This window comes from Sapajus apella, unplaced genomic scaffold, assembly GCF_009761245.1.
Source record: "Sapajus apella isolate SASKATOON/1434 unplaced genomic scaffold, GSC_monkey_1.0 scaffold16, whole genome shotgun sequence".
Taxonomy (NCBI): Eukaryota; Metazoa; Chordata; class Mammalia; order Primates; family Cebidae; genus Sapajus; species Sapajus apella.
In genome coordinates, this window is record NW_022436956.1 from 22,313,778 (window position 1) to 22,340,599 (window position 26,822).

At 45.4% G+C, this 26,822-nt stretch overlaps 1 long non-coding RNA gene across 2 annotated transcripts; it reads left to right on the top strand.

Annotated features, from left to right (window-relative positions):
• Nucleotides 1-16,885: 16,885 nt before the first annotated feature.
• Nucleotides 16,886-26,097, top strand: LOC116556284. Of its 2 annotated transcripts, none has more exons than XR_004270923.1 (3): nt 16,886-17,079; nt 25,234-25,303; nt 25,875-26,097. It is a non-coding gene; the product is annotated as an uncharacterized LOC116556284 (long non-coding RNA). The 2 variants fall into 2 exon arrangements; XR_004270924.1 differs by lacking the exon at nt 16,886-17,079 and adding an exon at nt 23,045-23,403.
• The last annotated feature ends 725 nt before the right edge of the window (nt 26,098-26,822 follow it).

The following is a 26,822-nucleotide window of genomic DNA, read 5'->3' on the forward strand; positions in this document are numbered from 1 at the left end:
AGAGGCATAGTTCTCTCTTTCAGTTTCCTAGGACCCTACACATATATATGTGTGATGGGGAGAGGTATTTTCTGAATCTTGCAGTGGTGTCTTTGGCTTTGGGTTGAAACTGCTGTCTGTACAATCACTTGAAATTTACTCCACAGTATCCATTTGCTTTTTTCCAAAACACTCATTTCACTAGGCTCTTGTCTGTTCTGGGCCCCAAGCACTCTTTTAAATTCATCTGACCTGACCTCCAATCTTGGTTAGCAAGGGGGCATGCTCGTTTAGACAACAGATGCTAAACCAGTACAGGTTTGAATTCCACCTCCTCCGCTGGTAGGCAGTGTGACTTTGGTCAAGTAGCTTAGCATTTCCATACCCACCTTCCTCGTTTGTAAAGTAGGCTTAGTCATGGCACTCATCCCATGAGGCCTAAATGCATAACACAGCTAAACACCCTGGCGTGTAATAAATGCTCAATAAATGTTAGCTTTTACTATGCTGAGGTCTTCCAAGCTCTTCCCTTTTTCTTTGTGACTTAGAGTCATGAAACTTCAACAGAAAAGCACACATGATTTCATCTGTATAAAGTTTTTAAAATAGGCAAGACAATTACAATATTTAGACAGAAAAACTCTAAAACAAAATAAGGAGGTGATTACCACAAAAGTCATAGTAGTGATTGTCTCTGGAAGGCGGGAGATAGAGGGGAAGTTCTTGGAAGGAGGAACAGAGGCTGGTCGTGTTCTATTTCTTCACCTAAAATGGTTACAACAAAAATTTGTTTTGTGATAAGCCATCTACATCCATTTCATATACATCTCTGAAAGAGTTACATTCCACAAAAGGTTAAAATCTACTAGAGTTTACTATTTAGAACATTTCTATCTAGAAACTACTTAAAAAAAATTTAAACTCTTTCCCCTTCTGCTTTTCTCCCCACTTACTTTTTGTAGCAAAATATGGGTAACATTCTACTATCCAAACCATTTTTACATTTACAATTCAGAGACATTAAGCACATTGATAATGCTATACAACCATTATTCCCATTCATTTCAACAACTTTTTCATTATCCCAAATAGAAACTCTGTGCCCATTAAGCCATAACTCTCTGTTCCTTCCACCCCTGCTCCCTGGTAATCAACATTCTACTTCCTTTCTCTATTCTCCACACCTTCCATAAATGGAATTGTACAATATTTGCTCTTTTGTGTCTGTATTATTTCACTTAGCATATTATTCTCCAGGTTCATCCATGCTGTAACATGTTTTAGAATCGTATTCCTTTTCATAGCTGAATAATGTTCCACTGTTACGTAATCTACCACATCACATTTATTCATGTTGTTGGACACTTAGATTACTCCCACCTTTTGGATCTTGTGAATAACGCTGCTACGGGAATGGGTGGACAAATATATGTTTGAGTCCCTACTTTCAATTCCTTTGGGTATATGCCTAGGAGTAGAATTGTCGGCTCTTCTGCTTTTAAGCCAAAGGAATAGACCTCTTCTTTTCACAAAATATATCTGCATGAATTCCAGCCAATGAGACAAGTGAATATTAGAGGGTTGAATGAGGTAAGGAAATGAGAGAAGCTCTCAGCTTTGGTCACTTGTGATGGAAGCAAGAACCGAGCAGAAGCCAGGGATTGCTGGATTCTGTGCCAGCATGGTGACCTCACATGTTGCTCCTGCTCTCTGTGCCCAGTGACCCCACTATGGTGTGGGAACAATAACTCCCTTGTTAGTGAGGAAGAGAATAAACAAGAACAAGTGGGAGATGGCGGAGACCTGAGACAGGCATCTTCTATAGATAAGGAACTAGGTAGAATTTTAAATAGAAAACAAACTTTTATTAGCCTTCCTCCCTGGTGAGATGAGGATATGGAGAGGCAGAATGGGGCAGAGGTCGGTAGAGAAGGAAAGGGAGGAATAAAGGGAATGGGGAAGGAATAGAAGGATAGCAGACAGAGGGAGTAAAGAAGGTGGAAGCTGAAGAGATAGAAGAGGATAAAGAGAATAGAAAGAAGGCAGTGAAGAAGGAAGAATATTTTCAAGTGGGAAAGGGAAGGGGGTGGAGCTTGCATCCCCACAGCTTCTGGTGCTGCTGCTAGATTCCAGAGAAAAATAACAACCCATCACTCTTCATGACTGGCAGTCCACTTTAGAGAGCCTGCTTGCAGCAGCCCTGACAGACACAGGCATCCTTAAATCAGTGAAACAGAACTGTCCTCAGCCTGACCCTCATGAAGCACATTCCTACCTAATACATTATTGACAAGGCTGACTTTTACCAAGACGCTCTGGCCTGCTGTGTAATAAATGTGTATCGGCTGCTCTTTATCACCCATTACCTCATTAAAATAATTGTCTTAATTTCATTGTTAAAGTGATTAATAGGGCAAGTGTTAAAGTAAATTAATACTCAAAAGGAAGAATAATCTTAGCCAAAAAAGAACTCCTCTGAATTGGTCTGGTGGTAAAGTTAGGAATTTTGTAGTTAATGAGCCTTAGAGAGTTAAATATAAAATAGTCCAGGAGAGTGGCCAACTGTGGGAAATGGAAGGCAAGAGGGGTGGATTGGAGAGGCGGGGAGGGAGAAAGAGAGATTGTTCGCACATCCATGCCCACTCACGGGAGCTCACAGAGGCAGGTCAGTCTCACAGGCCTCTCTGACCCCACAGTGCCCCGCATAGTGTCTGACACCTGCATGGCCGTAGAGCTCACATTGCTCAGCCTTGGCTAGTGCTCTGCGTGAACTCCCAGTAAGGAGAGACTGTAGGGGCTCTTGCTGAGTGGGGCCCTAGACTGAGGCTGGGCTGTTTTGAACAGTCTGGGGACAAGCTGTTGCTGCACTGCCTCCTCTCTGAGTTGCAGGAGGGAAGTCAGCACCTTGTTCTTCCCCTATGCCGCTGGACCCCACTGGTGTCCAGCCACGCACCTTCCTTCCACCCTGGGTCCCCATGGCCTGCAGAACTGCGTCACTGACCTAGCAGCTGCAGAGGCAGCTGCATTCCAGGGCAGAACTGGAGCAGGTGCCTGGGGGCTGTTCTGGATCAGCCTTTCTATCCGCAGAGATGATCGGGGATGGAGAATTGTGATTCCCTCAGACAATTTCCTCACTAGCTTATTCAATCATTCAGCTCATGTCTATTAAGCTCCTGTGACATGGCAGGTTCTACTTTAAGAGCAGGGCCTAGGAAGATAGAACGACTTGGCCCTTTAACTCAAAGCGTTTCCAGTCTGGTGGAGACAAAGACACATGCAAACAGACAATTACTGCACATGCATTGTCGGTTTAAAGCTCACTCTCTTAGAAATCAATTTTTTTATATTCTGAAAGTTCTCATAGGCTCTCAGCCAATGGAAACTTCTCAAAAGAACTTTCTTTGTGCCTTGGCCGATAGGTATACTGAAAACACCCTCAGCTAATGATCTGTGCACTCTGTGTTGAAATTCTTCCAGCCCTTTACTTTGTGTCCCTGAAAATAATTGTGATACTTAATGGCTGAACAAAGGGGCACCATGATGGCGGTGGTCCCACTGCACAGAAACAAGAGCACCATATTGGGGTGTGAAAATGTGAGTTCTTCCCACTCTAGGCAACTTCCAAAAATAGGTGGAAACGGAGAGGAGAGATAAGCAGGTAATTGGAAAGTATAGATAACCTTGACTTTATGAAAGTCATCATAAATAACAATGCAGCCTCGGAAGCAAGCTGGAAGAAACTCTGGCCCAGGTAGGTCATGACTTTAGTCTATTATCCTAGCTACTCCGGAGCCTGAGGCAGGAGAATAGTTTGAGCCCGGGAGGCGGAGGTTGCAGTGAGTGGAGGTCGCCCCACTGACCAGTCTGGGCGACAGAGTGAGATGCTGTTTCAAAAAAATAAAAATCATAAATAAATAAATAAGGATCTAGAACTAGAAATACCACTTGACCAAGCAATCCCATTACTGAGTATATACCCAAAGGATTATAAAACATTCTATTATAAAGACACATGAAAACATATGTTTATTGCAGCACTGTTTACAATAGCAAAGACTTGGAACCAACCCAGATGCCCATCAAAGATAGACTGGATAAAGAAAACGTGGCACATATACACCCTGGAATACTATGCAGCCATAAAAAAGGATAAATTCATTTCCTTTGCAGGGACATGGATGAATCTGGAAACCATCATTCTCAGCAAATGGACACAAGAACAGAAAACCAAACACCATATGTTCTCACTCATAAGTAGGTGTTGAACAATGAGAACACACGGACATGGGGAGGGGAACATCACACACACTGGGGACTGTCAGGGGGATGGGGCGGTAGGGGAGGGATATCAGGAGGTGGGGGAATTGGGGAGAGATAACATTAGGAGAAATACCTAATACAGGTGACTGGAGGAAGAATGCAGCAAACCACAGTGGTACATGTATACCTATGTGACAAACCTGCACATTCTGCACATGTACCCCAGAACTTAAAGTATAAATAAATAAATAAACAAATAAATAAATGAAAAGAGGATGGGAAGACAATTGGAAGAGTGCTGTGCCCTGGAAGCCATCTCCACAGAGACAATGCTGGGAGGACTCTTACATGTTCCTTTGGGCAGCACCCTGCACTGAAGTCAAGCTCTGGCCAAAATCTGCTCTGTGAGTCTGCCTTAGGCATAGCTGTTTGGGAGGCTGGGAGTTCAATGCTCACTTCAGCCTCACTTCTGACATTCTTAGATTTTTGCCTAATTACAGTGGTCACATAAGTTACTAGCATACATACTAGCATACTGATATTACTGTAGCAATATCAGTAATCCAAACAAGTTATTCCATTCAGGGTTGTTCTTATTTAAATATTCCCTTGAAATATGGGTATGGAGGTTATCAAATATAGGGAAGCTGAAGGGAAAAGTCTTTTATAAGCTTTAAATGTTGAAATTTTATCAATCAGTTAGGAATAAATATTTATCATAAGATTAAAATGGTGCAATACTTCATGCCCATTTTGAAAGCTGTTAATTTTATGTGCAAAAACATTATTCAGAAACATCAAAGGGTAATATGAAAAAAGAAATAGCGTGTTAGTTAGATAACTTTAGGAAGAACCTGATGTCTTTTTCTGAGAAAAAAAAGCTTGTAAAAATTTAAATTATAATACAAGCCAAATATAGAGATTAGATTATATCACAATTCTTATCTTTTGTAAAATTGTCTGGGGTTTTAGTATTTATCACATTCAACAAAATGACCTTTAAAATTTGTATTTTGTGTTTCATTTAAAAATTTCATTTAGATTATGAGTCTTTCCTATTTGTAAATTCTTCATATTTTGGAGTTTAAATTAAAAGTAATGTGTCAATCTCAGGATTTCACATAAAAAAAAAAACCCTCATAAGTCATGTCCAACAATATCCATAAGAAACCTTCTTCTGCTGAGACTTTAAAAACTATGAGTATGTATTGGAAATAAATGAGGCACAACTTGAAGAGCCTGCTCTACCTCAAACCTCTGTTGAAAATAAGTGTCCATTGGAAGGGACAGGGGCAGGATTGTATGGTTGATTGCTCCTGAACTACAATGCCAAACTGCTGAAGTTTAACAGCTAAAATTTTTAGTTATACAATTATAATAATAATTATTGTTGGTGGCGTTTCTGATTTATTTCTAAATTCCAGAAGTTCCTTTTATGATGGTGATATTTGGCTCTGGTCCAATACTAATTTTAACATTTGGTATTTGGTCAAAAGATGATTTCAGTATACATCTGTCCAGTGTGGTGTGGATGCTCTAACAGACATGGTGGTAACATGGATGAAGTCCTGCCCAAGTGTCTGCGAGAGGCCGGGAAAGCTGCATGTAGAATCCGGAATGGAGACCGGGAGCATTTAATTCAAAGTTTGCCCAGAAAGCAAGGTGGCTGGGTGTTCCAGAAAGAGAAAACAGCTAAGCAATGTCTTCAATACCTTTTGAAGGTAGGGCATCACTTTGGAGTTTCTCACATGTGTTGTTTTCTTTAATCCTAAACCACTGGAATGAAATAGGGATTCCTTTCTTCTTTGTGCAAGGAGCAGAGGGAAGCTCAAGAGGGCAATTGATAGTCCTGCAGCCTTGAGGACCAGAAGAAGCTCCCAGCCTCATGGGGATTGCCTAAAAAAGCCCATGTCTCTGTGTATTAGTCCATTTTCTTTTCTTTTTTTCTTTTCTTTTTTCTTTTGAGATGGAATTTCACTCTTGTCACCCAGGCTGGAGTGCAATGGTGCAGTCTCGGCTCACTGCAACCTCTGTCTCCCAGGTTCAAGCCATTCTCCTGCCTCAGCCTTCCAAGTAGCTGGGATCTCAGGCATGCACCAATACGCCTGGCTAAGTTTTGTATGTTTAGTAGAGATAGGTTTTCACCATGTTGGTTGGACGGGTCTGGAACTCCTGGCCTCAGTTGATCTACCTGCCTTGGCCTTCCAAAGTGCTGGGATTATAGGCGTCAGCCACTGCGCCCAGCCTATTAGCCCATTTTTATGCTGCTGATAAAGACATACCTGAGACTGGGCAGTTTGCAAAAGAAAGAGGTTCAATTGGACTTACAGTGCCACATGGCTGGGGAAGCCTCACAATCATGTAGAAGGCAAGGAGGAGTAAATCACGTCTCACACGGATGGCAGCAGGCAAAGAGAAAGCTTGTACAGGCAAACTCTGGTTTTTAAAACCATCAGATCTCATGAGACCCATTTACTATCACAGGAACAGCATAGGCAAGATCCATCCCCAAAATTCAGTCATCTCCCACTGGGTCCCTCCCACAACACATGGGAATTATGGAAGCTACAGGATGAGATTTGGGTAGGGACACAGAGCCAAATCATCTCACCGTATATCCCAGACTCACCTACTACCTCAATTACAGTGGAGAGGGACTGTCCTGAGGCTGGAGGAATTGCTGAGGGAGCCCCAACTTTGCCTAAGGCCTGATTCCTTAAAGTCCCAGCCTTATTTCCCGAGACCTTATTTCTAACCCGTAGTCATATTGCTCACATCACACCAAAGCCATTCTCACAAGGCCGCCATTTTCATTTCCCAGCTAGGCCCGGGGCAGATGTGTCTCAGGCATCACACAGAGCCTTTGGCTTCCTTTGTGGCTCAAGCTCTCTGGACCTGCCTAGCAGTCATCCTGTGAGGCACCCCTCTAATGGCCTGCTTCTCCTCATATGTTTTTCTTTTTTCTTGGTCTTTTCACCCCCTTTCGTCTCTCCTAGGGAAAACCCGCTGCCTGTCACAGCTATTGTGTTTGGAAATGAGCCTCCTGGGCTGGAGAATAAATTGCGTTTTATCCCTCCCTGTCACTTCTGGTTGGAGGAACACTGAGAGATGAAAGCAGAGACTTCAAAAGCACTTCTTTTGACACAGGGCTGCATTTCTCATTTCCAAGCATGGCTGGCTGTGCTAAACCTGGCTCTTTGGCGGCTCTGGCAGGAACTGCACCTCAGCCATCCTAGAGAATCTTCTTGGCCTCCTGGGTGCAGCGCCACCTTGGAGATGGGTCTCCTGGGCTAGGCACTTGTTGGTCACCATTTTCAGTGAGTCAAGAGAGAGGGCAGGGTTTGATTCTTAGCAAAACTTTGCTGATGACAGGTGACTTTGTCTTCTCCCCAGGGAGAAGCCATTCCCCTGTCTGGAGTACCCTTGCCTGAAGGAGTAAATGAGCACTTTCATCTGTAGTGTATTATTGAACCACATATAGAGATGCTCAATGCCTTTGATTTGGGGAATCACAGGATTCTGGCAAGGTGTTTCCCTGCCTGGTGGGTCCTCATTTTCTCTCCCCTTCCCTACACTGGTCCAGCACTTGCCTCCATGCTCCTAGCTAGGCAATCTCTCATATTAAGACTCATCATCTCCTGTCTTCCTGCTGAGATGAGCACAGGTTGGGGTTCGAAGACTGGGGAAATCAGCCACCCATTGATCCAGCACATCCTGGAGATGGGAAAACTTTCCTTGAGCCCAGGCTCTGAAGGGCAAAGCCTTCTCCATCATCCCTGTTTGGAGAGGCTGAGTGAGCTGGGGAACTCGAGGAGCAAGCCAGCTTCTAAGATGCTGATGTTCCCGAAGAGCTGTGGGAATCTGACAAAGCCACCAGCATCTCTATTCTCGGACCATATTCCACTCCACTCAGGAATAGCCAATGCATTACGAAAGCCTTGATGACTTAACTTCTGAATATAACCAGAATTTCATAGAGTGTTGAGTGCAGAGGCAAAATAAAATTATACTTGGAAGGTGATATGGGCAAAGACTAATAGTTTGACCTTAGAATTAAGAGAATTCATGTACCAGATTCTGGCTCTGCCAATGACTAGCTGAAGTTGGGTAGTATGGAGGCTTTGCCTTAGTCTCCACAACTGTAAGTAGGGAGAATAATGGCACCTACCTCATTGTTGTCAAGAGGGCTGAATGGAGTCATTTGTGTGAAAGTGCCCAGGCCAATACTTAGCGTAATTATGATGGTCACAAAATGATTATTTTATTGCACCACTCACTAGGGAAAGGGTATAAATTAACGGAAAAGACACAGCTTTTGATGATGGAGAGGGTGGGCTTAAATACCACTTCAGCCTTATGGTGATTGTTAAATCTTGGGCAAGTCACTTACTGTAAGAATAACAACCACCACTGCCACCTACCACTTATTGTTTATCATGTGCCAGGTGCTTTACTGGAGACACCACCTCGTTATTTTTCACAAGGGGGTCAGTCACGTGCTCAAGATTTTGTTGCTTGAAGAAGCAAAGATGGGATTCAAAGTCAGGTTCCCAACTTAATCCATGCTTATAACTACTATACCTCCTCACCATACAATTTCCCCTAACTTCCTGGAGCCTCAGTTTCTTCAGATGTAAAATGGGCTGATAATGCCTACCTCTTAAGTTTAAGATGGGAGTTAAAGATAATAACACATGTCAGACCCCCAACAAATAGAAATCTTGACTATTAGCCCCTTTAGAAGGCAACGTTTCATATTAGCAATTCCAAGTTGCAATGTCATTGACTCTGGGACTGGAAGGAGACTTCACAGGTCATCAACTTCCAAACTTCTTCAACCCCGATTGTTCCTTTTACAATGGTGATATTTGGCTCTGGTCCAAAATTGATTTTAACATTTGGTGTTTGGCCAAAAGATGATTTCAGCTAGTATACATCTGTCCAGTGTGGTGGATGCTTTAACAGATATGGTGGTAACATGGATGAAGTTCTGTCCAAGTGTCTGTGAGAGGCCAGGAAAGCTGCATGTAGAATCCAGAATGGAGACCGGGAACATTTAATGCAAAGTTTGCCCAGAGAGCGAGGTGGGGTAGTTTGCTCTAAGAAGAGAAAACAGCTAAGAAATGTCTTGAATACCGTTTGAATGTTGGGTATCACTTTGGAGTTTCTCACGTGTTGTTTTCTTTAGTCTTAAACCAATGGAATCAAGTAGGGATTCCTTTCTCCTTTGTGCAAGGAGCAGAGGGAAGCTCAAGAGGGCAATTGATGGTCCTGCAGCCTTGAGGACCAGAAGAAGCTCCCAGCCTCATGGGGATTGCCTTAAAAAGCCCATGTCCCTGTGTATTAGTCCATTTTCTTTTCTTTTCTTATTTTCTTTTTCTTTTTTATTCTTTTGAGATGGAGTTTAGCTCTTGTCACCCAGGCTGGAGTGCCATGGTGCCAACTCGTCTCACTGCAACCTTCAACCTGACAGTCAAAAAGAAGGCAGCTGGTGGACCTGGCGCTGCTTAGCTGACTTCCTGGAAAGGGAAGAGCAGAATGTTCCAGAAAATGAAGATGTTCAACCAGGACTTGAGGATTGTATTAGGAAAACTTGTGGTCAGGCCCCAAGGCTTCTAGCTCTCATATTCCCCTGCAAAACCCTAGTTAGAGGGGATCCATGCTGCATTTGCAGTGATGCTGTGAGCTTTCTGTCACTTAAGTACAGGCCCTTGACCTGTCCTAACCTTACTCTGACTCCCTCACAACTGGATGATCATGGAACCGATGTCTCCTGGGACACTCTCTCCTGCCCTCTCCCCAGGAGCCTTCTCTGGGTTGGGATCATGGCTTCTGTTTTGCTGATGGGGAAAGAGTCCTCTTGGAGAAGAGTCTCATGGAGCTGCTGTGACTCTGTATTGATGGGGCAAGAGGTTAAAGACAAAAGAGCAAGTGGGTCCCTTCCTCATCTTTGGCCCTGACCTCCCCTCTGAACTTACCCAGATCATGCCTGCTTCTGGGGAGGATTAGACACTCACCCAGCCTCAGTGGCCTGAGATTTAGAGGGAAAGTGGGAGCTATGTGAAACCAGAGGTCTGCCACGCATCCCCACAAGTGACAAATTCACAGGAGTGGAAAGAAAAAAAGGCCCTGAATACTGATGGCTGTGCAGCTGTGAGAAGTAAAGTTTCCAGAATTGCAATGAGCAGCCTTGTGCTGGAGTTTTATGTCATTTGCTTTCAATTCCATTTACAGTTATTTCTTGTTTTTATATCATGTTTTATTGAAATCCATTTTTTACTTTCCTGCTTGAGGCTCAGCCATGGATCTTTCCCTCCTCCCCCCATCTTCTGGCTCCTGAGCACGTGAAGGTTCACATTATGCAAACACCACAGAAAAAGGTTTTGAAGCATCATGGGGTTTTTGTCCCTGTCTGTATTTCTCAGAGATGAGTATTTATTTTTCTGAAAGCAGGCTGGTGATGCAGCCATGCAATCCAGGATGCATTTCAGAATCCATTGGCTTGTTTGCCAGGGGCAGAGGCCTCTCCTTTCTTGCTTTTGTAACACTCTAGGGAACGCAGTCCAGTTCTGTGCTCATCGTGAGCCCCATCTACGTGACCTACTGATGACTGACAGACAGACTAGATTTTTCCCTACTTTGAACTGCAGGTTCTTTAAGTAGAAAGAGAGAAGAAACAAAAATACGTTTTTTGAGCCTCTGAGGCAAACTGGAGCTTGTCTGGAAATGGAACTGAAACAGGGGTCAGAGCCTTCTCCGTTTCCCACTGCCCCCACACCTGACCCTCCTGGTCTTACCTGGGAGGCTGCCAGAGCCTCTCACTGGGTTCTCTTCCTCCATCCACTCTCCCAGCACAAGAGGATGTTCCCAAATGCCACAGATGTCAAGCGTCTTCCCAGCTCAAAGCCTCCAGGGCTGCATGGGACCTGACACCCTCACAGCCTCTGTTCCTATCAGGCCAGGCTCTTCCCTACTCTGGCCCATGCCAGGTCACTTCCACACCACTGTGGTTGGCTGGGTGTCCTCTCCTTGTGGAAAGGCTTTGCATTCTGGTCTGCCCCAGCAGGACCAGCTCTACCCCACCTTCTGCAGAAAGCTTTCCTGGCCTGCTCAGGCTGCTCGTGCCCTTTCTAAACTGTGGGTGTTTGGGCATACAGTCCCATATCTTTTGTTAATGCTAACTGTGCACTGGGTGCCCTGGCTTTTGACAGAATCTGCATAAGAAGGTCATAAATAGAACCTGTGATGTGGTTTGGCTGTTTCATCCCCTCTAAATCTCATGTTGAAATGTGACCCCCAGTGTTGGAGGTGGGGCCTGATGGGAGGTGTTTGTGTTATGGGGGCAGATCCCTCATGAACCCTAAACGGCTTCATGCCCTCCTTGTGGCAATGAGTGAGTTCCTGTGAGAGTTACTTGTTAAAAAGAGGGTAGCTCCTTCCCCACCTCTCTCCTGTCCCCTTTCTTGTCATGTAACACGCCTGCTCCCCCTTCACCTTCTGCCATGAGTGGAAGTTTCCCAAGGCCTCACCAGAAGCAGATCCTGACACCATGCTCCTCATACAACCTGCGGAACCATGAGCCACGTAAACCTTTTTCTTTGTAAATTATCCTTTATGGCAATGCAAACGGGCCAACATCACCTGAATATGAACCCACGGAGGCTGTATTATTTTATACTATGTAGTCGTGCAATCTTAGGAAACTCACTTCATCTCCCGGTGCCTTAGTTTCCTTATCCATAAATTAGAAATTTTAAGAGAACCTAATGCATATCAGTGTTGTGAAAATTGATCACTCAATATGGAGAAATACAAAGAACAGCGTCTAGTACATAAAGAAACACTATACAAATGTCCAAGTTTTACTTATGACTAGTTCCAAGTAACAGAAATAAACTTAAGACACCTTAAGTCTTTAAAAGATAATTTATTATTATACAAAAGGTTTTACAAATGTCTTGTAGTAATAGAACCCAAGGGCAGGGAGGTATCAGGGCCTCCTCAGTGGGTACTGATGCCAGATGGAAAATCTGATGAATCGTGACAATCAAGTTCCTCTGCTTCATCCCCCAGCAGAAAATATAAACCCCGTAGCTCCTCAGTTACCTGTCACATGGAGAGAATAAAGGTCTTCTCACCAATTCCTAGGGAAATCCTCTGACTGGCCCAGTTTGGTTCAGGGCCTCATCCTTCATCCAGTCAACTCTGCCCAAGGGGACAAGGCAGGGCCACGTTGTACAAAATGCCCACAGGGGCTTCGTTGTTAAGTGCTGTGTGAGTGTGGGGGTGGTTATGAGAGAAAGGAACCCACTGGCCCTACAAATTGTGCCTTCTACAAGTGCAGAGGGCTCTCTATCCTTCCCCCGTATTAGTTCATGTGTAGCACAGGTTGCCTCACGCAGCGAGTACTGGTTATAGATTAACCAGAATTGAGATGTAGACTCAGAATACCAGGATCGCAGCTCACTGGGGTTGCTCATTAAACTTTGGAATAAGTCAGCATCTGAGAGGTTTCCAGAACTCCTTTCTGTTTGAACAAAGGAAACCATGCTTTTTCCTGCTTCTCCTTATATTGCCCTCCCCAACTCCACCATGTGCCAAGATACTGGTCCTGGGGAGCAGCATCAATGAGCTCAAATTGTAGCCAGAACTGCAAATCCGCAGTTACCAACAGTCTCTTTGTCCTGATAGCCGGCGGAGGCTAGCGCCACCCACTTGGCTGGGCTGAACTCCCTTTTCTCACAGTGAGTGGTCTATCAGGCCACAGGCACTGAAAGTTTTCCTTTGGGCACTGACTGTGTGGGTGTCAGCCTGGGGGCGTCCGAACACAGTGGCAACAGAGAAGGTGCTGGAGGGATGCCTCAGCTCAGGTACATCGTAGTAGTGAACATAGACTCTAAGGAAGAGTGAGGATAGGTCACTGGGAATATCTCCTTCACCCTTGGCTCCAAACCTCCCAACTTCCCACATGCAGCTCATTCACATTGACAGAGAAAAAGCACCCAGGCTGCCTGCCCCTATCCCACTCACTTTCATTGGGGAGGGCAGCAGTTCTCAGCCATGGCTGCTCATTAGAATCATCTAGGGAGCTTTGACAAATGCTCATTCCTGGGCAGCACCCCAAACCAATGAAATCAGATTCTCTGTGGATACGGCAAAGCATTTATGTGTATTTTTTACAGCCCTCCACGTGGTTCCAACGTGTAACCAAGGCTGAAACCTTCTGTGTTAGGGTGCTCATTTGCTCAAACGACACAACCACCCTTAGATAACCTGAGAATCTGTATCTTCAGGCCCGCACGCTCACTGTCTCTCTGTCCCAAGCTTCTCCTTGCCTACGTGTATACTCTCTTGCATAATTGATTGGCATGTGAAGAATGTTTCTCCTTCTGAACTCTCGTTTCTTCCCTCCCAATGCTGTCTCATCATTCTGAGCTCTTTTATCCCTTCAAACCCAGGTTCCGAACGTGGCTAATCTGCTTAGCCCTCTCCGCAGCACCCCTGTGGTGGGCACACTCTTCATTTGTGCCACATTAACTGGTGCTTATGTTGCTTTATAAAAATATCACTCATTATAAGCTTCTTGAGAGTAGGAGGGATCAGGCGTTCTATTTTTGACTTGTTTTTATATCTTCCCAGAGTACCTAGTAACATGTCGACTACCAGTAAATGTGGATGCCCAAAGACAGAGGAAGGAGCGTGCCGGCCAAGGATGGTTAAGATGGAGCCAAATCGGGCCTTCTGAATGCTGCAGCTTCTCTATCAACACTCTCATCCCAGGGTTGCATCACACCAAGCGTAGGGAGAGAAAATTCCCCTCACCATTCTGCTTAAAAGGGCTTTTCCCCTTACATTTGAGAACAGTAAGTATGAAAGGAACCCTGGAAATGGGTACTAGGAGGTTCTGTGGGTGCTGGTCACAACGTGAGAGAAGCTTAGTAATCATAGCTACCACCCATGGAAGTACTCAGCCGTGCGTATGGGGTTTTTCATACAACTGATCACAACGACAGCACTATTCAACATTTCTGAAGCTCAGAAAGTTTATTTTCCCAAGGCAAAGAGTTTCAAAGGGCCCTGCAGTGTTTAGCAAGCCAGGTACCTTCCAAAGCAGACTTGAAGGAGAAAGATGAGAATCAGACAGTCGTCTTTGTCCTCACTCCAATCAACCCCCTCCTCCTTCCTTATGTTTGTGTTTAGTGAGAATGGCCCAGGCAAAGGTTTGCTGATTGCCCTCAGGTTGTCTGTATCATTTTTTTCTTTCTTTATGTTTTATTTTTTTGAGATGGAGTCTCACTCTGTCACCTAGGCTGGAGTGTAATGGCGTGATCTCAGCTCACTGCAACCTCCACCTCCTGGGTTCAAGCGATTCTCCTGCCTCAGCCTCCTGAGTAGCTGGAATTATAGGCACCTGCCATCATGCCTAGCTAATTTTTTTTGTATTTTTGTAGAAACGGAGTTTCACCATGTTGTTCAGGCTGGTCTTGAACTCCTGACCTCAGGTGATCCGCCCACCTCGGCCTCCCAAAGTGTTGGGATTACAGGTGTGAGCCATTGTGCTCAGCCTCATAATCTTTTTAAGAGAGACACAAAACCACATGCTTAAGTAGTGTTAGGGGTACAGGGGTCAAAGATATCTTTATGGGCACATAAGCATCATTGCAGTGATGTCATCTTCATCATCATCATCAATCATCATCATCATTTTCTAGTGGGGACTATGGGCCTATAATCATCATTGCAGTGGTGCACCTTCATCATCATCATCAACACCATCATCATTTTCTAGTGGGGACAAACTGGTTGCAAGTACCAGAAACCAACTGAGGCTAGCTTAAGGAAAACAAGGGAAATGTATTGCAAGGCTGTGGGATTGCTATAGCAGCCAAAGAAAGAAATGCAGCTAGGCCCCAGGAGTGGATGTGGGTGCTGCCAGCATGCCGTCTTCCCTCTCTGTGTCTCTCTGTTTATCTCCCTAAGACCTCTTTCCTGTGCTTCCCAGTCCATACTGTACAATATGGCTGCTCACAATCCTCGAGTTTGCCTGTCACAGTCCCAGACACCTGGCAAGCTTATTTCCTCTCTTTGTCCCATTTCCAAATTTGTGGAGAAAAGCCTCCAACCCATCCCATTTCAGGTCCTATACCTCCTGATGGCATCCTTTTTCCCATAGAGTTGGCCAGTGGGGTTCTGGAGTGGAGGGGGCATCCTTTCTGGATAGGAAGGAAATTATCAGAGAAAGGAGGAATGATTGTGAGCTGGCAAGATGCTTCAACAAATAATAATAATACTAGCATAAACGTTAATGTATGTCCAGATACTAAATTAGGGGCTTTATATTTTTCTCTAGTTCTCACAGCAATCATTCCAGGTAAATATTGTCATTCCCATTTTACGGAGAAGAAAACTGAGGAAATTATAAATTATGAAACCACAAGACATTGCTTTTCATGGATTCAAGCAATTTTGGAAAGTTTTCCTTCTGGAGATCAAGTTGGGCTGTGTGTCAGGTATATTTATTCTTCAGCGTTTGCTCCCACCCAGCTGTGGGGTGCATGCATGTGTGTGTGCGTGTGCATGTGTGTGCGTGTGTGCATGCGGAATGTCTCTGTGGGTCTATGTGTTCGTACTCTTCCATGGCTGTGTCCTCAGAGACTCTGAGAATGCTCATTTTCTAGTAGGGAGAGAATGTTCAGCTTGATCCTGCCAGCCTGAGTCAGTGGAGCCAGAGGCCTGGCTGGCTGGGACAAAGACGCTCTGTATCCATCAGGAATGTAGTGACCTCATCATTGCTTTCCTCTGTGGCTTGGGTTTGTGTTAAGCAGAAGGAAGAGAGATTTGAGGTCGGGGCTTGGTGCCTGGGCCTTTGGTCATATGCTCCTCCGTTACCCTCTCCTTTTCTTTCAAGAGCTACTCTGGCTTGAAGCAAAGGCTTCGATTTTATCACCATGAGGCTGACATGGAGCTTGGACTGGTGCTGGAGTTTCCCCCCGACAGTGGAGCAGGGAGGCCTGGACTAGAAAGATAAAGGGCTCAAGAATGAGGAGAGCTGGCTGCAGCCTGGCTTTCCAGAGATGACTATGGGATTCTCTTGAGATCCTATCACGGCTGTAGATTCCCATTTTCTTCCTCAGTCACATGAAGGGCCAGATGACCTTTAGTGAAGTACCTTGGAAACTTAATTCTGGGATCAGTGACTGGCCTCATCCTTTCTCCTTGTCTTTTAAGGAAAACCATGGCCTAGGATGAATCCACAGTGGATGTGGTAGCCTTCTTCAGGTATGTAGAGCACAGGTGCAAAGGATGTTGTCCTGATCACAGCTTTAGGTGAGCACTGCAGGAGTTTACAGTCAGTTTGGGGTTTGTTTGTATGTTTGACAAGAAAGTCATAGACTACCTGTGTTACTGACTTTCATCTTTGGGTCTCAATTTCCTCAGCTGTGAGAAGACTACCCAGCTAGATGGTTTCCAAGTTGTCTCTTGGCCGTGACATGTGATGAATGGCTTAAGTAGCCTGTGACCCCATTCTTTCCATCATGCTATGTTCCTGCTTCAGATGCCCATTTTCTAGTCAATAATGTTCCAATTGTTAGGGCAAGAGACATAAAATTTGTGGTGTGCGTGTGTATGTGTGTGTGTATGTGCATGCACATGCACATGTGAGAGACAGAGAGAGAGAAAGAGAGAGATATGGATGGTGGGGAAGAGAAGAGATGAGAATGAGAATGAGAATAAGAATAGCATTCCAGGAATCTGTCATGAGTTAATTGGTTCTCATAAACCAAAGCCATCAACCCTTCCACAGAAAATACAAGCCTAGATAATAAACCAGAAATCATGGTATGAATGGCTTTAAATCCTTCATATTTTAGGCCACAATCACCCTGTTTGACCCCAGATTTTGACACAGATTTTGGCTTAGGGGCCAGCAGCCTATTCCTGCCATGTCCCTATGCCAGCTGGAGACACCTGGCCTTGGAGGCTCACATTATGCTGACCCCCACCCCAGTGCTGTCACGCCACTGCCAGTTGTTCCTCATCTTAATCCTACTTCATGGTGGTCGTTTTAAAAGCATCAGAGCTTTTGACATAGAACCAGAGGTAAATTGTGTTTGCCATAAATGTGGGAGGTGTTTGGGGCTCCTTCTCACAGGAGCAGTTTCTGTTGGACACTACCTTGCAAGTGGAATAAAAAAGTGGTGTATTCCACTGGGGCACCTTCTCTTTATAATTTATAAATAGGATTTTAATAGGACACTCAAAAGGATTAGTTGAGAAAAACTGAATTCGCATTTGAGGATAAACTGTGCGCTGACACAAAGCTTTAATACAGCCAATTACAAAGAATATTCGGCTATAATGGCCCTCTAGGGCTGTGCTAACTCCAATCCCTCTTTCTAAGGATGGCAAGGAGGGAGGAGGAGAGGCTGGGGACAGTCTGTGATCTTCCTGACCTGGAGCTTCTGACCTGGAGCCTCTTCATCTTCCTCTGATTCTAACGCCGAGTCTGTTGTACCCTAGTCTGGCACCCACCAGAAAGGCCTCCTTTGGGCATCAGAAATGATAGCAGATTGTGGATTTCTCAGTGTCTGCAACTGCTCAGCATTGAATGTACATAAGACACTTGCTTTGACCAATAGGGTCCGTCAGAATGACTGATGTACATTCCTCTTTCATCTTCAATTTTCACCCCTAATTGTTAGGGGTGAAACTGTCCCTGCCGCATCCCTATGCCAGCTGGAGACACCCGGGGTTTATTCCACTTGTAAGCTAGTTTCCAACAAAAACTGCTCCCACGAGAAGGAGCCCCACTTTACAGGGACACCTCCCACATTTATGGCAAATGCAATTTACCTTTGGTTCTGTGTCAAAAGCTCTGATACTTTTAAAATGACCACCAGGAAGTAGAATTAAGATGAGGAACAACTGGCAGTGGCGTGACAGCACTGCGGTGGGGGTCGGCATAAACTGAGCCTCCCAGTGTTCACCCCCACACTACAGAATCCTCGAAGGGGACAACTCCCAAATGGGAAAGCCTCTAGGAAATCTTTTTTGCTTGTCATGTCTTTGTTGGTGGTGGGAGGGCTTTTGGGATCTCCCAAGGTGTTGATTAGGAAACTGCCTACCTTCTGAGTTTAATGATGTGTATGGAAGACTTCCCATTCTATTCAAAGCCCTTTCCTCTATAGTTGTTTTCTGTATCTCCTTTTGAATCAATTCCACCATCTCTGTCTTCTCTCCTTCCCATCTACCCCACCGCATGCACCCTCGCTGAAGTGGCTGAGTTGAAAAGCTATCCCTTAGAACAAATTCTACTTCACTGATACTTTATTGTTTACTTGTTCTTAATTTCAGTTGTATGAAGGCAGTTACCATGAAATGCTATGGGAACCTACCTCACTTATGTATAAAGCCAGTCATTAGGGCAAGACTAATTACAAATAGCAAATTAAAACTTCGCTTGGATTGAGTGAGACTATTGTGATGGTTAAAGTTGCTTATTTCCAACTTTTACTTTAGTGCTCTCAGAAGCCTCCTAGACCTCCCCAGATCAAAGTGGTCTAGAAGGACAAGGCCTTATGGCCTAGGCTGAGTTTACACAAGACAATGAGAGATCTTGGCTGTTGTAATTATCTTCTCAACGTATCAACTGGCCACTGGCCTTCTCCACTAGACCCTATCTTACATGGCATCTCAGCGGACTCTCATTTTAATTCTTTATTACCTCATAGATGTAACCAGCAGCTCCACAGCCAATGTTACCTCTTGAGGGACTTAATTGATCAATAATTCTGTTTAAAATCCAGCAGAGCATTGCAGTGAATGGGCCTTTTCTCTCCATTGGTACCTGTATTTTGGTTTTCTTCTTTTTTGCTGTGGATGAGGATATCTCATAGATGAATGATGCCAGTGTGGACTTGGAGAATACTAATATGGCAATGGGTCAGGACATGAGTGACAGGGAATAGAACAACAGTGGGAAAACATCTGGGACATGCCTTGGAGACAAGAGACATAAAGGCCAGGCAAGAAAGAAGAGGGGAAAAGAAGTGAGAAGTCACATTAGAAAACAGGAAAGCATTGATTCAATCAAGGGCATAAACTTCATTGAGCAGGTGGAAAAACTGACATTGTCTGGTACTTGGAAAAAAGGTTTTGTTCTGAACACTCCTGGTCTTGGATAAAAGGAAGAAATTTTAACCGTCCTAGAGAGTCAGGAGTTGCTTCTGGAACTGGTAGAATTGTGCCTGGCACTTACTAGAAATGGCTTTGTTTTCTGAAACATGAAGATGGGGAAAGCTTATTGAGAGATCATCTGATTGTGGGTGTGAGTTGCCTGAGGGAAGGAAGTGATATGGAATAAATTAAAATCAGTTGCATGGTCAATGGGTAAAATGAATGAAACTAAATTCTGGATCTCATTTATATGTAACTTCTTTCATCAATATGTGCTGTGGGAATTCTCACTGTAAGAAAGTTATTGCAAATCAGCTTGTAAGTCCCCTCTTCTAAGAAGCCTTCCTTGATTCCCCTCCCTTCTTGATTTTTTCCCTCCTCCTTATTTCCATAACTAGGGTGAGCAGGTGTCCCAGTTTGCCCAGGACAGTCCTGGTTTGCACCTGTTGTCCTGATGTAATCATCAATAGTACTCCCTTTCATTTCTCCTAAGTATCCTGGTTTCACCCTTTCATAATACTCTGCACTTCTCCATATCATAGCACTCACTGATCTGTGTAATAAATGATTTATCTATATCCTTCATTAGACTGAAAGCCCTCTTAGTACAAACGTCTTGTCTGTCTTGTTAGCTGTTAAATTTTCAATGCCTAATACTGAGCCAGGCACACTACTGGTACTCCAAAATGTTCATTAGATAGGTGAATAAATGCCTATGATCCAACTCAGGTTCCCTGGGTGGCCTGGCAGAAAATGTTTCATGGGCTATTCTGAGCAAGGTAACAATCACATGGAGAATAGGGGAATCAATTAATCAAAAGCCTTTCCTGTCCCCACCCTTAGGCAAACTGATTAATATACGTTGGCAGAGTCCAGCTCCCTCTGTCATCTGAGTGTCGTCCTGTACAGGCAGCCCAGGTCACTCTCTTTCTGTGCAGTCATTGTTGTATCTCAGGGCCAGCATGGGCTGTTGTCCACATGAGATAATGCTGTCCTGAAAGACCTGCAGCCTGAGAGTAGCAGAGAAGAGGGGCAGCAGCAGGGGCACTGATGACCAGGTCCAGCTTGCCCAACTCGCTGGTGCTGGGATCTTGGTCAAAGCCCTTCACCTCTTAGCCTTGCAGGAGAAAGGTCCCTTCCAGCTGTCATCCTCTGCAATTCAGTGACTATCCTAGGGTTCACTAACACATAGCAGCCAAAGTCTACGGGCCAGGAATATAATCATCTTGGTGGAGAACTAGAGATTGCCTCTGGGGTTCTCCACCTTCAGTTTTGGTAATGATTGTTGCTCAGTAGGGCCTTTCCCAGGGTCCCCCATGCCTCCCTGAAAGCCCTGCTAATCAACCGTGAGGTACTGGCTCCCCTGCCAGGCAAAGATGAGGAGCATTTAGAAGTATAGAATCCCAGGTAACCAGCCAAGTATTTAACTAGGATAATCTAGAGCAGGTGACTGGGAAAACGTTCTGGGCTGTGATTGAGAAAGAATGCAAAGGATCAATCAGAGATGCAATGAAAAACCTTCAACAGGGAAGTGGCAGCATGGGATGAGAAGGCAGAAATACTCAATATGGTGTGGGAAGCAGTGGGCAAGGCTGGAGGGGCAGAGAGAGTGAGCAGCGTGGATGCTGCTGTCAATCAGGAAAACACCTGAGTGGCGTGTTTTTATGGAGTCGTGGGTGTGTGAAAGGCCCAACTGCTGAGAAGGCCTGAAATGCTAGTGACTATCAAGGGTTCATACAGAATCATGGTTGGGGTTATCTGAAATTTAACAGAGGATTCCTGAAGATGCAAACCTTCACCCAGAAGGCAACTTCTCACATGAGGGAATTTCAGATCGTATGGCAAGCCTAGACGAGGGGCTATTTGGAGCCACTAAGATTGAGTCATAAAGCTCCCGCATACGCTGCCTTCCTCTGAAGCCAGAGTCAGTAAGGTAAGCCAGGATCTGGCGGGGGGTGTTGAATAGGACAGGTGAAAGGTCTTACAGCTTTTTTATCCTCCAGTGTTACCTGAAAGCTGAGGACAAGTTGGTCATTTAGGAGTAGAGACAAAGACATAAGTCTGTGCTTCTAAAACTGTCCCTTTTGGAAGGGTGAGCATGTGCCCCTGGGTTCTGGGAATATAAAGTACTTCCCTAAGAAATAGGAGGTTCTGCTGGGACCTGCCCCACATCTAGGAGTTGATCAACTGCTACCTGGATACTTTGAAATTGAGGGTTCTCAGCCTGGGGGCTGCTGCCAAGGAAGGAATCACAGACTCTCAGATAGTGACCTCTTATGTCCTCAGAAAGCAAAACATTCCCTGGGAACTTAGTCAATGAAGCCAGGATGGCTCAGAAAGCAGCCTGCTCCCTCCCTGCCACCTCTGAAACCTGGGGTTTTAGAATCTCCCTGACAGTTTGGCAACATGTGAGGTAACAGCAGCAGAGCTGATTTGCTAATCTGCCAGAACTGCATCCAACATCCTTCTGTGCACTGACACTAGAGTCATGGGAAGGCACGAGCTCGGCCACTGTTTGCCTGCTGAAACTAAGCTGTGGCGTTCTCTGCATAATTCATTTGTGCATGAAATGAAAGCTTAATAGCATAAGTAAAGCACTAAGCAGAAATAGGTGGTAAATGTCTTTTTTAAGTCTTAAAGATAGACTCTGCTTCACTTATAAAGCCCAATTTGGTATTACTTAATGGCATAAAACATTTTTCTCTGGCACCGTACCTATCGAGTACTTTTTGGTTCCCCTACATTCCCGGGCCTCTGCCTGCTGAGAAGGTCAGCCCCTCATCCCCTTGACTCTCTCTGACCCCCCAGTCATGTCCTTGCAGCTGGCACTGAGCCCGGCATTCTGTCCTCACAGGACCTCTTACCCTCCTGCAGGGCCCACTCCAGCAGCAAAGGCTGGAGGCACCCAGGTTCCAGGCCAGGGCAGACCTGGGCGCTCCAAGGTTGCTGGTAACTGAGCTCGGGGAAGGAAAGCCATGCAGTGAGCTCAGAGGGGCAGCAGTAGCCAGGGATGGGAGTTGTGAGTGAGAGGAGTTGGCCTCTGTTCTTCCAGAATTAGGAAGGGCTCTGCTAAAACAGCTGCTTCTAAATAGAGGAGCCTCAGGCCAAGTGAGTCTGCTAAGAACCGGCTCAGTGGTCAGATGGGTCAGGAGTCTAGCACAATGGGCTTTGAGCTTTGTGGGTCTCTTTCCGGTTATCTCTTGCTGCAGAAGAAGTTATCCTAAAACATAGTGACTTAAAAGAACAATTTTATTTAGCTCACAATTGTATGGTCTAGGAATTTGGGAAGAAATCGGCTACACTGCCGATGCAGTGAAGTGGCTCACACCTGTAATCCCAGCCTGACCAACATGGAGAAACCTCATCTCTACTAAATATACAAAACTAGCTGGATGTGGTGGTGTATGCCTGTTAATATCTGCTACTTGGGAGGCTGAGGCAGGAGGACCGCTTGAACCCAGGAGGCAGAGGTTGTGGTGAGCTGAGATTGCGCCATTGCCTAGGCAACAAGTGTGAAACTCCATCAAAAAAAAAAAAAAAAAAAAAGAAAGGGAAAGAAAGGAAGGAAGGAAGGAAGGAAGGAAGGAAGGAAGGAAGGAAGGAAGGAAGGAAAAGAAAAGAAAAGGAAGGAAGGAAGGAAGGAAGGAAGGAAGAGGGGAAGGAAAGAGAAAAGAAAAGAAATTGGCTGGGCCATTCATCTCTCTGAATCTCATGGTTCCATGTGGGGCAGGATCCACTTGTAAGATGGCTCCTCACACCCATGTCTAGCACCTCCTGGGTCTTCTGCTTCTCTCTGTCTCTGCATGCTTTCTGGGACCTCTCCAGTGGCTTCAGCTTCTCATACCATGGCCCTCAAGGTTGGTGCCCATGAGGAAATGATTAAAAGCAAGCATAGGAAGAGGCACAAGGGGAAGCTGCAACTTCTGTGACCAAACTTCTGAATCTCCAAAGTCACACAGCGGCATTCTGGACTTAGCAAGCATGTTGGTAAGTCCAGCCATGGCTAAGGGGAGAGGAGGTGTCAACCTCATCTCTGGATGCGCACACAGGGAGGGAAGCATTGATGTATGCCACCTTGGAGGCACACTACCACAGTGTCCCAGTCACTCAGGTAGACCCAGGCTCTGAGCCCCACTCATCAGTTCTCACTCGTAACCAACACACCTGCATACTTGCAAAGATGCATGCCTATGCTCCCAAATACACATCTTTCCAATAGGTCAATTGCATTGGCAGTGGGTACGTACTTTACAGGTTTAAAGGGTGCCTACAGACTCAAATTACCTTTAGATGTGGAAAAATGTATTTTGAAATATACTTGAGTACTTTTATATTAGCTCAGTGGACCAAGACTAATGCATTATCCTGGTTCTGTGGCTCACATTCTGAAAACCAAAAGACTAGCCCACTCAATTACATGGCTTTAGCTCCTCAATGGCAATGCCCCGCCTTGAATACAGGAATCTTCAGGTCTCTGGCAAGCACCAAGCCAACAGTTTCTGCTGCAAGTGACAGGATGGGGATGAAGAAGAAGTTTTGAGTCCTGAAGTAGAGGATTGCCCAGCCAGTTGGTGACTCTGGTGGCAGCTTGCTTCCACCTCCACCTCCCTTTTCTGGTTGTCCTTTTCTTTAATTTCTTTTCTTTTTTTATTTTTATTTTTTGAAATGAGGGTCTCACTCTGTCGCCAGGCTGGAGTGCAGTGGCATGATCTCAGCTGACTGCAATCTCTGCCTCCTGGGTTCAAGCAATTCCCCTGCCTCAGCCTTCCAAGTAGCTAGGACTACAGGTGCGCACCACAAGACCCGGCTAATTTTTTGTGTTTTAGTGGAGACAGGGTTTCACCATGTTCATCAGGAAGATCTCGATCTCCTAACCTTGTGATCCTCCCACATCGGCCTCCCAAACTGCTGGGATTACAGGCATGAGCCACCGCACCCAGCCCTGGTAGTCTTTTTCTTGCTCATGAAGAAATATCATAAAACAAACCAACATGTGAACACATCAGAGACTAAGTTAACTAGCTAAAGGCTTTTACCAGGTCTACCCATGAGGGATAGCCCTCCTGCCAACATAACTTTTGAAACCTTTTATGCTGAAAGAATGCCTTTATCCTAATCTTGACTTAGTTATTAAGCAACCTTATATTAAGGTTGACTTTGCAAGGCGTTATGCCCAATTCCCTTAATTCATTCATTTTCCCCATTTTTCCTTAACTGCCGTGGGTGGGGAAAGGCAAATCTACCACAGTGAAATATTTGTTTGAGTTATTATTTCTTTGATATTTGATTCCACTACTAGACTATAAGCTGCATGAAGGCGGAAGCTGTGTCTGTCTTATTTATTATTACAAAGCAGTGTGTATTAAATGCAGAATCTGACACATATAGACACCCGTCAAACTGTTCTCCAATGAATGGATGAATGAATTTATTCAACAATGTACATTAAGCAAGTACCATATGCCCAACACTGTGATGGGTTCCAGGGTTATAACAACGAATAAGATGTGGTCGCTGCCCTCCCGGAGCTCAGACCACATCTGTGTGGTCTACTTATATTTCTTAAGTATTTCTTCCTTAGCCCCTGGATTGCTGCACTGCTCATAAACTATCCAACCATATGGGGGCCATCCTTGCTGCACAACAGCCCAGATGGTGGCTTCACCAGGCAGGATTATTTAGGGGTGATCTTCTCCCAACCACCTCCCTTCCCAGCTCTCACATAATTACCCAACATGCCTCATAAATAAGGGAAAGGGGTGGGATTGCCTTCACCTCGTGAGCATAAATGTTTTCTAAATGATATTGTTCCTGCAGCTTCCGAGAGCCTCATAAACACGCCTGGCCCTGGATTTATTATGCGGTGATAATCCCTCTTAGCCAGCTGGTAAGATTCATAGCTCTGACCCCTTCCCTGACTCCCTCCTCTCCCTGGCCTCATGCAGGGGAACTGGGGGCTGAGGGTGGAAGGTCACAGAGCCTGAGAGGGCGGTGACATGGGCCAGGAGGCAGGCTGGCAGACGCCCAACCGACTTTGAGAAATGCTGCCTTTCCCTGAGACATCTGCTCCCAAAGTGTTTCTAGCCAGCCTGCCCCCTGCAACCGCCCAAGGAGTTCCCTGGCAGAAAGCAGGTCTCAGCAGGAGCGAGGGGGCCATGCACAGCCCTGCCACTCTCCTCTGCCGGTTTGTCCCTGCACAGCCCACACGCGCCCATGCTGGGACTGCTGCGAAGATTGCTGCAGGCACCAGCCGACGGCTCCAGAATGCAAGCCAGCCCCTGCCCACCTGCCTGGCTACTCCTGGTTTGCAGCTTTGCTGGATTCAAGACCCCCCCGCACTCATTTTGGCTGTGTAACTCAGATTCTCTACCCCTGTATTGACAGCTGGGGTGTAAAGCAGCTACCCCATTTCGCCTCAGAAACTCAGCTCATCATGATTTCTGTTCTCTGTGATTTAGCTTCTGACATTGAAACTGTGGACAAGAGATCCTGGAGGGCAGACCCTGAAGTGCTCTCTTGCCTGGTGGCCTCCCGACAGAAGAGGAACCCAAGGCTTTAGACTGATTTCTGTAACACTGAGGCCAAGTGGTCGTCGGTCTTCGAGGGCACGTCCTGTGCAGCCTCTTTTCTGTGTGGGCAAATGAGTGTCATCCAAACCTGTCTCAGCCATACTGCTTCAGGCCTAAGGCTTGGTTTCATACGGTGACACATTAGAAAGAAAAACAAATCTAACTCCAAAAGCTTTGGAAAAGCCATGTAATTTTTCCCCTAAAGGTTCTTGAAGAGACGGCAAAGGGAAACATATATCACATCACACAGAGAAAATCATTCTAAAAGCCCTGTTTACTAGTCTGTCTCCACAAGTTCCTACCACATCCAGCAGCAGAGGCACAGTACATGGCTATACAGGTTGGGCACTGCACAACCTAGGGGACACCATTCACATTTGTAGTGATAACCGATACGTATTTATTGTAGGAATTTTCTGGCAGATGCTACTCAAGTGTCTTGAAGAAGGAATGTCTTCCTTCGATTTGCATAATGGTGTATGTGGGTAGTGACAGAAATATGTGAAGCTTTTCTCATCCCTGTTTTCCAACTCTTCTCCCCCAAATCTCCAGGCTGATTCATTTCCTCCATTTCTCTCACTCAATGCATTCTCTCAACCCACCCCCCACCACCCAACACACACACACACACACACACACACACACACACCTCCCACACCCACACACACCTCCATCTTTTCTGTGGAGGGGAGTTCATGCTCTCTGCAGGCTATGAGTTTAATCTCATATCCTTCCAGGTCTCTGTCTGTCCTCTGTTGTCACCATCACTGTGGAGCAGGTCTGCAGTAGCAAAGGGTCCTCCTTACAAAGTGACAGTTATCTTTGTCTCACTGAGAG